This window comes from Octopus sinensis, linkage group LG11 (genome assembly GCF_006345805.1).
Source record: "Octopus sinensis linkage group LG11, ASM634580v1, whole genome shotgun sequence".
NCBI lineage: Eukaryota > Metazoa > Mollusca > Cephalopoda > Octopoda > Octopodidae > Octopus > Octopus sinensis.
The window spans coordinates 74,607,195-74,620,527 of record NC_043007.1 but is presented as its reverse complement, the minus strand read 5'-3'; the positions used below and the strand labels follow the sequence as shown (position 1 = coordinate 74,620,527).

General features: G+C 35.6%; 1 long non-coding RNA gene across 1 annotated transcript in view; it reads right to left on the bottom strand.

The window, feature by feature from the left end:
• Window positions 1–877: 877 nt before the first annotated feature.
• The window catches only part of LOC118765489, an 81,082-nt gene continuing 68,626 nt past the window's right edge, over window positions 878–13,333 (bottom strand). The window contains exon 4 of the long non-coding RNA XR_005001354.1: window positions 878–1,524. This is a non-coding gene — a long non-coding RNA (uncharacterized LOC118765489). The remainder of the gene's footprint in view (window positions 1,525–13,333) is intronic.

The following is a 13,333-nucleotide window of genomic DNA, read 5'->3' as shown; positions in this document are numbered from 1 at the left end:
ATGATAGCATGTTGTCAACTTAATGTGACAGTCCCATAAAAGGGAAGAATTCTACTGTTATTTAGCCCCAGGAAACACCGTTGCCTGTTGGACTTGACACATTTCCTGTGCCCTTATGTTTGCAAAGTGGAGATAAGCACCTCCACCCAGGAAAGCCAGCAGCTAGAGACTAGTTTCAGAGCCATTGCTCATCATCAGTCTGGAGTAGCAATGACCATGAAACTAATCTCTGGAAAACCTAGAAATACTTGATTTCACAGAAAAAGAACAAAAATAAAACTGATGCGGATACTACAAATCCAATCTATTAGTGGCACGGTGAAGATTTGTAAGACATTCCAGAAATTCTCCATGTGAGATTCTTATGTGTATAGAAGCACACACTTGGCTGTATGCATCAACAGTTCAACCAACACGCCAACTCAACCACATATTTACAAACACTGGGAACTCTGATAACTCCAAAGGTTGTGTTGCTTTGTTATAGCAACTAGCTTGGATTCTCTCAAGAACTTAAATTAAACTCAAAGAAAAATCATAAATACATATATACATATATGAGATGAGCTTCCATACAAATTCACTCACAAGGGCATTTGTTGGCCCAAGGCTATATTAGAAGACACTTTTTTAAATGTGCCGCACAATGGAACTGAACCCGAAACCGTGTGATTGCAGAGTTTCTTAACCACACAGCCACGATTTTTATTACAAATCTAAAAAAATTAAAACTGAATGAATAAAACTTTTTTAGGTGCATCATTTGTGTTCAAGACTCAGCTTTATATAATTGCTAATGGAATAAACATATAATGGACATATAATAGATATATAACAGACATATAATGGAAATATAAAAATGAAAACCGAAACACCATTTTTATAAGTGATGTAACCATTTTTATTAAACTTGAGTGGTGCGAGTCATGATTTTAGAAATATTTTTACGAAGGAAAAATTCATTATTGTACTTTGGATCTGGTTTTGGGAGCACTCAAAGAAAACATAACAAGAATTAGTTTACACTGAAGAACGCGATATTCTTTACCAATTTTTTTGTCAGTTGTTAAGGAAATTTAACTATTCTTTGAGATTTTAACTATTCTTTGAGATAAAGTCTATGTGATGTTCTGAGAGGTTTATGGCAGTATATTGTCTAGCTATATCTTGGTGGATGCTGTGAACATTTTTATTTAAATAAATGGCCACAAACTCATTGGTAAAGAATAAGGAATTGTATGGCATTGAAGCCTTTAATAAGAGTTTCAGCAATATTAGTGAAGTGAAATAGCGAAACAAGGATGCGAAACCATTTTATGAATTCGACTCACTGGAGCTCACCATGTCCTAGTTACTATTGATTTGTACAGTTATTTCACAACACCGAAATGATCTGTGTAGTAAGTATAATGCTGAGATTTCCTACAACTGTTAATATTCCTACAATTTTTCCAGTCCTGATGTTAGAATGCTGAAGTGCGAGCATGCTGTGATGGTTTGTTTCCGCAAAGTTTTTGACAAAATCTGTAAAAGAAAAGCAAAAGAAAAATTAATAAAAAAATTTGAAATCATCAAAAAAAAAAAGTGTTGCGATTATGTATGTCTCCATTTATTTTTTCATTATTTGTTTTGCTTCAAAATTAGCTCAAGCGTTTTTACGGTATCTGATGGCATAAAAGAATTTGCAGGCATATTATGCACCCCATTTCATAAGTACATATTTTAGTGCATTAAAACATGTAATATTTAAAGCAATGTAGCAGCACTTTACAAAACATCACAAAAGTATCTTAGCTATAGCCTTAGATCAGCTGGTACTGGTAACTGTCACCGGTCCATTGTTATGATAGTTCCTTTTACAGTATAATAATACTAACGATAATAATAATAATAATAATAATAATAATAATAATATAATAATAATAATAAAATAATACTAACGATAATAATAATAATAATAATAATAATAATAATAATAATAATAATAATAATAATAATACTAACGATAATAATAATAATAATAATAATAATAATAATAATAATAATAATAATAATAATAATAATAATACTAACGATAATAATAATAATAATAATAATAATAATAATAATAATAATAATAATAATAATAATACTAACGATAATAATAATATAATAATAATAATAATAATAATAATAATAATAATAATAATAATAATAATAATACTAACGATAATAATAATAATAATAATAATAATAATATAATAATAATAATAATATAATAATAATAATAATAATAATTAATAATAATAATAATAATAATAAATAATAATAATAATAATAATAATAATAATAATAATAATAATAATAATAATAATAATAATAATAATAGAGAAATTAAGGCCAATAGGCCAGATATAGTTGTCAGAGATCATGAAGAAAAAAATGCTTTCTAATTGATGTATCGATACCAGCAGATGACAACGTGTCTCTTAAAGAAATCGAGAAACTTTCAAAATACAAAGACCTGGAAATAGAAGTGACTCGAATGTGGAATCTAAAAACAGAAACGATTCCTATCATAGTAGGCGCATTAGGTATGATAAAAAAATATTCAGACAAATACATAACAAAAACACCAGGACTTACAAATATATATAACATACAGAAAATGTTGCACTACTGGGCACTGCACACATCCGACACAAAACAATTTCAATACAGTAACCATCAAAGCATCACAACACATACCCAAGGCACACAGAGATGCACTCGATAATGAAGTGAAAGCATGCTATAAAAATAAAACTACTGAATAATAATAATAATAATAATAATAATAATAATAATAATAATAATAATAATAATAATAATAATAATAATAATATAACATGAAAACAAGAAAGCATCATACTCAGTCACAAAACAGGCAAAGGAATATCTAAGTGAATTCCGAATACAACCAATTTCGGAATTAGAGATAGATATACAAGAAACAAGCACAGAAAAAGCTAGGCGCATGAAAACCCGTGCCAAAACTGCGGCCTTAGATATTCTGAATAATAAATGGCAAGAAAAACCTCTCTATGGCAAATACCCAAAGAGAGCGAATAATGCAGATATCGACAAAGCCCTGACCCATCAATGGCTAATGGCCTCTGGCTTAAAATCTGAAACAGAGGGGTTTATCATAGCAGCTCAAGATCAATGCCTACCAACAAGAAACTACCAGGCCAACATATTAAAGATCAGAAGCAGTCCAACGTGTCGTGTATGCAAGCAACAAAATGAAACCATTGACCATGTGGTCTCCAAGTGCAGTCTTCTAGCGCCTACAGAGTATCTCAACAGGCACGATAGAGCTGCACAATATATTCACTGGGTAATCTGTAAAAACCTGGATTTGCCCCATGAAAAAAACTGGTGGGAACACAAACCACCCCCAGTGCTTGAAAATGACCACATCTCACTCCTCTGGAACTTCACCATTCAAACTGACAGGAAGATAGATGCAAATAGGCCAGACATCATATTGAAAGACTTCAAACAAAGAACATGCCTCCTCATTGATATGACTGTCCCAATCGATATAAACGTATCTGTCAAGACCTACCAAAAACTAAGCAAATATAAAGATCTTGAAATAGAAATCAGCAAAATGTGGAAGCTGAAGACTAAAACAATACCTGTTGTCATAGGTGCCCTGGGAATGATAGCAAAAGGGGCTGATAGCTACCTAACTCAGATACCAGGAAACCCAAAAATGGCAGAAGTTCAAAAGATAGTGCTCATGGGAACTGCTCATATCCTACGCAAAATACTCTCTATGTAATCTCAAGGTTTAAAACAAACATAATTTTCGGTTTAAAAAAAAAAAAAAAAAACTTTTTTTTTTAGACATTCATTAGTACAACATCCCCACCCCCCAAATATATGGCACACTAGGCATAACAACAACATGAACTTCCAACCCTGTTGTCTCTTGAGGTCTCTGGGTGAGACTTGGAGCCAACTTGTACGAATATAAAGCAAAAGTCAAACATAGAATAATAATAATAATAATAATATAATAATAATAATAATAATAATAATAATAATATAATAATAATAATAATTAATAATAATAATAATATAATAATAATAATAATAATAATACTAACGATAATAATAATAATAATATAATAATAATAATAATATAATAATAATAATAATAATAATAATAATACTAACGATAATAATAATAATAATAATAATAATAATAATAATAATATAATAATAATAATAATAATAATAATAATAATACTAACGATAATAATAATAATAATAATAATAATAATAATAATAATAATAATAATAATATAATAATAATAATAATAATAATAATAATAATAGAGAAATTAAGGCCAATAGGCCAGATATAGTTGTCAGAGATCATGAAGAAAAAAATGCTTTCTAATTGATGTATCGATACCAGCAGATGACAACGTGTCTCTTAAAGAAATCGAGAAACTTTCAAAATACAAAGACCTGGAAATAGAAGTGACTCGAATGTGGAATCTAAAAACAGAAACGATTCCTATCATAGTAGGCGCATTAGGTATGATAAAAAAATATTCAGACAAATACATAACAAAAACACCAGGACTTACAAATATATATAACATACAGAAAATGTTGCACTACTGGGCACTGCACACATCCGACACAAAACAATTTCAATACAGTAACCATCAAAGCATCACAACACATACCCAAGGCACACAGAGATGCACTCGATAATGAAGTGAAAGCATGCTATAAAAATAAAACTACTGAATAATAATAATAATAATAATAATAATAATAATAATAATAATAATAATAATAATAATAATAATAATAATAATAATAATAACATGAAAACAAGAAAGCATCATACTCAGTCACAAAACAGGCAAAGGAATATCTAAGTGAATTCCGAATACAACCAATTTCGGAATTAGAGATAGATATACAAGAAACAAGCACAGAAAAAGCTAGGCGCATGAAAACCCGTGCCAAAACTGCGGCCTTAGATATTCTGAATAATAAATGGCAAGAAAAACCTCTCTATGGCAAATACCCAAAGAGAGCGAATAATGCAGATATCGACAAAGCCCTGACCCATCAATGGCTAATGGCCTCTGGCTTAAAATCTGAAACAGAGGGGTTTATCATAGCAGCTCAAGATCAATGCCTACCAACAAGAAACTACCAGGCCAACATATTAAAGATCAGAAGCAGTCCAACGTGTCGTGTATGCAAGCAACAAAATGAAACCATTGACCATGTGGTCTCCAAGTGCAGTCTTCTAGCGCCTACAGAGTATCTCAACAGGCACGATAGAGCTGCACAATATATTCACTGGGTAATCTGTAAAAACCTGGATTTGCCCCATGAAAAAAACTGGTGGGAACACAAACCACCCCCAGTGCTTGAAAATGACCACATCTCACTCCTCTGGAACTTCACCATTCAAACTGACAGGAAGATAGATGCAAATAGGCCAGACATCATATTGAAAGACTTCAAACAAAGAACATGCCTCCTCATTGATATGACTGTCCCAATCGATATAAACGTATCTGTCAAGACCTACCAAAAACTAAGCAAATATAAAGATCTTGAAATAGAAATCAGCAAAATGTGGAAGCTGAAGACTAAAACAATACCTGTTGTCATAGGTGCCCTGGGAATGATAGCAAAAGGGGCTGATAGCTACCTAACTCAGATACCAGGAAACCCAAAAATGGCAGAAGTTCAAAAGATAGTGCTCATGGGAACTGCTCATATCCTACGCAAAATACTCTCTATGTAATCTCAAGGTTTAAAACAAACATAATTTTCGGTTTAAAAAAAAAAAAAAAAAACTTTTTTTTTTAGACATTCATTAGTACAACATCCCCACCCCCCAAATATATGGCACACTAGGCATAACAACAACATGAACTTCCAACCCTGTTGTCTCTTGAGGTCTCTGGGTGAGACTTGGAGCCAACTTGTACGAATATAAAGCAAAAGTCAAACATAGAATAATAATAATAATAATAATAATAATATAATAATAATAATAATAATAATAATAATAATAATAATAATAATTATAATAATAATAATTATAATTATAATTATTATTATTGTTGTTGTTGTTGTTATTCAATAGTCTTATTTCTATAACGTGCTTTCACTTCACTACCGAGCGCAGCTCTGTGTGCCTTGGGTATGTGCTGTGGTTTGTTGTGATGCTCTGATGGTTACTGTATTGAAAGTGTTTTGCGTAAGATGTATGTGGTGCCTAGTAGTGATATTTTCTGTATGTTATATATATATTTGTTAGTCCTGGTGTTTTTGTTATGTATTTGTATGAATATTTTTTAAAGGCCGACATATAGGGGACAATACAGTAGACAGGGACAGTGAGTTTTTTTTACACAAAACAACGAGTAAGCAATTAGGAAAACAATAACAATAAACATTAAACAAAAAAGATATAACAATGAGATTTCCCCAATAGGAGGGATAACCACACAAGGTTAGCTCAGGTACCACACCAATTCTGAACCACCTGAAACTTCGAGGGTACTCGAGAAGAGTACACCTCTCCTCCTCAAATTCACCAACCTACAGGTGCATTTTTAGAGCAGGTCCATTTACATGTGCCATTTTCGCTACATTCACCCACCTTTCAGTACTCTCTCCCCACCCTCATCTTTTTTTCCAAGTGAAATTTTAAAAAGTTGACGAGGGATTGGCCGAAGAGAAAAGTGTCTGTCTTCAGCCCTTTCAAACTGCTCTATCATACAACATCTTTCGCTACTGCTACCAGACAGGAAAATTGCTTTCTCTTCCTGGCCAAATGAAGGCGGCGGGCCAATCTTCATTATAGACTCGGCGGATAGCTGGATCCGTCCTACACGCAACAACAACTGTGCGACATAACTCCACAAGTCAGTAGAGCATGGATACTGGACGAGTGCGTGAAGAACGGCTTCGTTGCTCTGCGCGCATCTCGGGTAGGTCCGTTTGACAGCACTTCTGTGCTTGTAGGGTTTATCTCGAACCAGCAGAGCCTTCCCGTAGCACTGCCAAGCGAGGGATTTCTAGAAGTTATCCATCGTCCCAGGCTCGAAAGTTCAGTCTGGTCAGTTGAACTTCGTCGACTCTTAGTACCTCTCCGAGTGCGTCATCACACTTTCCCACCGCTAATCCTCTATAGAACTCAAGAGTGGATGTTCCACTGGCCAATTTTCCCGCCTGGTAGAGCGCAGTGAGTGCCTGGCAACATTCCAGATGCCAGTCACTCTGTATGAGTCTCTTCTTGACCCAGGACTGCAGGTCAATCAAGAAGACGAGCTGGGGAAAGGATATTTGACAAACGGCAACCACACCTGTTCACCGTTTAGGCAGAATATCTGGAGATGCCGCAGCCTCAGCGCATGTCTATGCAGTATTAGCCACGGTATGCCCAGCCCTCCACGTAGAGGGTACTGGCAGCAGATGGACTGCTTCACCAACAGAACCTGCCCTTCCACAAGAATTTGAAGAGGAGGCGCTCCAACTTGGCGAAGCGCGAACGGGAGCTAGGCACGATGGTCAGGCGGTAGTAGATGATGGATGCGATGTACGCATTCGCCACCTCTGCCCGACCTTTCAGTGATAGCTTCCTCGCATCCCATTTCTGGGTGAGACTGGCTACTCTGTTCGTCACCTCGTCCCAATTCTTAACCACCTGGAAGTCTGATCCGAATCAAACCCCAAGCAACTTTACCGGTCCGTCCGTCCAGCGCCCAACAACGCTGTTGGACGGCATGGACTTGCCTCTCTAGGTGCCAAGCTGCAAGCCCACCGACTTTATTTCTTTTCTCAGACGTATTTAAATCAAGCGTTGGTTAATAACTAAATTTCTATGTTTACAAAATTTGGATTGCACGTAATATTTTATATGATATTCTTTTTAATTCCTGTACATGATGTCTCCGGTGGATATTTGATAAATTACAAAGGATAATATATATATACTATGATAGAGTTGAGCATCTAAATTGGTGAATGCGTTATCAACAATGGATGTCGAGTTGCTGCTTGAGTTATTGCAAATTTAATCGTTTTGGTGAAATCGCACACGGACAAAAGACGAATGGCTAACAAAACCGACACAACCCAAAACCAAAACTGGAGTATGCAAGTGTAATCTGCAGTTTTCTGAAGGAAAGAAAAAACAAACAATGGATATCTACCAAAGGGCAGAAGACAATGACGTTCTGCAAAATATCTGCATTTGCTACAATCCGTCAATCCGTTCAATCATTTATTTATTCATTCATTCATTCGCTTAGCCATCCATCTTCCATATATACATGCATGCATACATACATACATACATACATACATACATACATATATACATACATACATACATGCATACATACATACATACATAAATGCATGCATACATACACACACACGCAATACATACATATATACACATGCACATACATGCACAGAAATATGTACATACATACATATGTACGTACGTACAAGCATACATACGTACATATATACATACACACATATGTACGTACGTACAAGCATACATACATACACATACATATGTACGTACAAGTATACATACGTACATACATACATGCATACACACACATACGTACGTGCATACATACATACATACATACATACATACACATGTACATACATGCACAGAAATATGTACAAACATACATATGTACGTACGTACAAGCATACATATATACATACATACATACATACATACATACATACATACATACATACATACATACATACATACATACATGACAAACGACTGGGCCGAAACAGCAATAAGTTACTCTATACATTTTGGCAATAAAGAAATCGGAACCACCTAAAGTAGGTCACGGAAACCCTAAGAAAAAAATTCAATGGACTTTTGAATTCAATCAAGATCTGTGTAAATTCTACAAAGTAAGTCTAGAGAAGATCCCTCGGTCGGTTGCCTGAAAAAGATGAAGTACAGGGGTGTAAAATACCCCTGCTACTCAGATTTTGGTGCCAAACAGATACAAGTTAGCTTTTAAGAGCAACAAACCGATAGTAGATTCTCTCCTGAGAAGTACGTGAACCGACTGATGCGACAACAATAAAAACAACAATACTAAGACAAGATTACTGTTGTTAAAGAGGTAAGCGGTAGCTGCTTATGAACAGAAAAGAGTGAAGAATATCTCGGATATCCAGCTAACAGCAAAATTGAAGCAAAACTTCGCCATTTGTTTCATCAAACAACTATATAAAAGAACGATTATGATAGGAAACCTATCAACTTGCTGTTATCCGTGATCACTAAAATTGTAAAAGAACATCCAGCACAGACTGAGGACACCGAATGTCTTACTGTACTGTGTAGCAATTACTATTCGCCAGCAGATGGCAGTAACTATAATTAACTGTAACGAGAAAATACCACCAAAATAGATGACCTCTCTCTAAAAAAGGGAGACAGACTGAGGGAAAATGTTGTCTAATCAGACACTATTATTAACTGCGAAATAAATAATAAATTCAGAAACCACCAGCAGCGACTTTACGGTTCGATATCTTAGCTCTATGGGAACGAAGATAATTGCACTTAAACGTGAATAACGAGCGGTGGCGAGATATTTCGTAATCGTTAGAAATTCCTAGAACATAGACCTATCAATCGCAAGTTTACATTAAATCCATAAGCGATGCATCTCAGCATAAAATATGATCTGAAATTCTAAAATCCCGTCACCAGAATGATCCGTGATCGTTTTCTCCTGAGATTTGGAATTAACACAAACAATACAATGTTGATGCAATGTAGTTAAATGAGCGACAGAGCAAGTATTACGCAAAAGTCTTTTCCAAGATATATATCATCAGTGAAACTCTCCCGATGGTTGTTGCAAAATTACCGGACGGAAAAATCATCCGGGGGTAAATCTGACAACCTTCGTCAACCGAATCAAAAGAACAATGAGCGGTGAACTCGATCTGGCAGACCAACTGATAGTTATACGCACGACACCCGTAAATAAAAATTAAGAGACGCTTGTGGCCGAAAATTACAGGCGCATAGAATACTTGAATCTACTGCTTGAATGTTTTCCTCCAGAATCAGTGTTAAGTACGCATTGTGGTGGCATATGATCTGTTCCGAACTGTTTCTTATTAACGAAACTATCCTTAAGGAAGCGAAGTATCACTACCAAAGTCTGCTGATTGCATGGCTACATTATAAGAAGGCGTTTGACTATGATTCTGCACAATAAAAGTATGTTTCATTGTGATAGTCAGCTGTTCCTTTACTGTCAATAACACGGGAAAGGAATATCATCTCCTTCCATCATTCATCTTGTTCTCTATGTTGTTCAGGCTTTTGGCAGGCGAAGAGAAAAGACTTCAAGTACCACTGCTATTTACAACTGGTTTATTTACAGGTAAGGTGAAGTGTGCTGCTCTCAGCTACCATTTTAAGCTCCGACAGAGTGGGCGCATAGCCACTGGAGATAGACAGGCAGAAAGCTCTGCCGGTGTTGATGTTCAGCCAATGCTACTGTGTAATGGCGCCAAAAGAGGTTGGTCTGAATCGGGTTCCCGTTCATATAGTTTTCTCCATCGCGAACCTCGTTGTGATCTCACACATGGCAAATGGATGCAGGTGAGGTCTCGCTCCAGTCTTGGAGATAGCAATGGCTGCCGCGAGATCTCATCCAATATAGCGCTGGCTGTTTGTGCAGCTACAAAGACATGGACGGACTATTGGCGAAGTGTTTGAAAACACATTCAGCATTATATTTATTATTACTGGAGCAGCAAGATATGTGCTAACTTGTGTGGAGCAGCGTATGGATAAGCTTGGATTTTTTGAGAAAGAAAAGGAACGTAACTCCATAATTCATATGCAACACATGTTTACGACAATTAAGGCCTCAGTAAAATTTAAAGGTTTTAGTTGTTCAATGAATAAGGAAAACAAAACAACACAAACACACACGCGAGCGCTTATACATGTGTTTGTGTGTATGTGTGTGTGTGTGTGCGTGTGTGTGTGTTTGTGTGTGAGTGAGTATTGTGTACACCAGTTATACTAGTCATGTAATGCACGTCCATTTACTAATTTCTTATTAAATCAAAAATAAATTAAAATCATTAATCTCGGTGCATTGAAAAGTTGTCAAAACCATTGAAAATTGAATGAGTTGATTTGTTTGAGGGAAGAACCAAGGAAACAACGTTTCTACCTATATAAAAGAAGAAAAAAACTTGCACACTTTGGCTTTGGTAAGGATTCAATGGCACTAGACGTGTTAGGATCGAGCTGAAAATTGGTAGGGGTACTAAATGCGTGGTGACGATCCGACCTGCGATGGTTAAAATTTGCAAGTTATAAAGATGTGGTCTATGCTATAAATCAACAATGTTCTGACATCTCAGATTACAGGACTGAGATGGGCCGGAAGTATAGGGTTAGTAACGTCTTGTGAACAGCGGAAGAGCCTTGCCAGAAGGTGAGGAGAGAGATAGTGAGGTCATTTGAACGGATTGATGACTAGCGTTGGCCTCTTTTACTTTGGGGCTGTCACTCGAGACGAATGTGATGGACGCATGAGTTGAAGGAAATGCCATTAGGTTCTGGCCAGAGGTTAAGCGGGTAGGGTTCCTACGGATATATCCCGGATGGAAAGACTCGATGCTATGAGGGGACCCTCAAGGTAGATGAATTATGCTTTTTTCCCCATGTCACACAAATGTAAAAAAATAAGTACAGCATTTGTTCGACCATAGTGACGTAATTTCTCATCCCATAAAAATACTGATGAAAGGCATGCTATATCGAAAATGCATGTAGCTCCTTCTTAGTTTGTACTTGGTGTTGTTAAATTGCCAATTGACTCATAAGTGTATTGATGAATGTCCATAAGCGATGACTGATTGACCTCGAAGGAAACGCGCGGAAAGCACTAAAAGTAAAAATGGGGCAATTTAACTACTTTCACAAATCACATTTTTAGTTTTATTAATTATCACAGACTTGTGTTCTTGAGCAAAACACTTCATTTCACGTTGCTCCAGTCCGCTCAGCTGGCATAAATGAGTAACGCTGCGATGGACTGGCGTCTCGTCCAGCTGGGGAACACATACGCCATTGAACCCAGGAAACCGGGCCCATGAGCCTGGCTAGGCTTTAAGAGGGCGCATTTATTTATTTTTATTATAATGACATAAAAATTTTGTAGACCATAGAAGCCAGTTTACACGGTAAACCCAAAGATCTATTTTCTGTTTGAAATTTAATTTCAAGAAAGAAAACGTTGCTACATTTTCTTTCGTTGTTATAATTAACTAATTAAACTACGTTGATTATTTTCCGTTTCATTCAAATTTGACTTTTAGTGAATTCCCTCTCAATTCACAGAAACGTTATACACACACACACACCACACACACACACACACATGCGCGCATGCAATACATCTGTGTGCGTATTTGTTTTTCAATTTTGTTTTCTTTTAACTTTCGAATTATTTGTGTAAAAATGACTAAAATGTTTCTTGCGGAAGAACTTTTCAAAATCGTTTCCCAAAATGATGGCAAACCAGCTCTGACTGAAGCTCATAAACATATTTTGACAGCAGCATTGACAGCTTATATCCGTAATCTTGTGATTAGCGTGTTCTTTCTGATTTTGTTAATCCCTATGTGTATGTATATGTCTGTGTGCATGTATGTACGTACCTACGTATATACATATATGTAAGGTAAATATACATTGCACTGGTCAACAGCTAATTTTCATCAGGGATATTATATGGTGTTTTATATGTAGTTTTGTTTGCAGATTTCAAAAATGTAATCGGTTTCCTTCTATCAGGCACAGTTTTTCTGATGAGATAAGAGAGGTATATAACTCCCATCAGCAGTATCGCTAAACGTAAACGTCTTATACAGGTAAATTCTGACTTCTGTTTTATAACTATTTGTATTCATTTTGTAATTTTATGTTTTCATAATCTTTTCTTTTCATAAATTTTACTTTCTGTTTAAGGTGTCAAGTCATCATCATCATCAAATTCTACTCAGGATGTCAAGGCATTGCAAGAACAGACCTGATATATTTTGTCATGTCTGTGGTTCATTTACCACCAAAGCTCAGCAGAGTCCTAGCACAAGGGAAATCAAGAAGATTTACCAGTTATACTTAGCCTGCTCTCTTGGAGATCAAGATAAGAGTTGGGCCCCGCACATCATCTGCTCAGCTTGTTCAAATGGACTAAGGGATTGGCTAAATAAGAGGAAG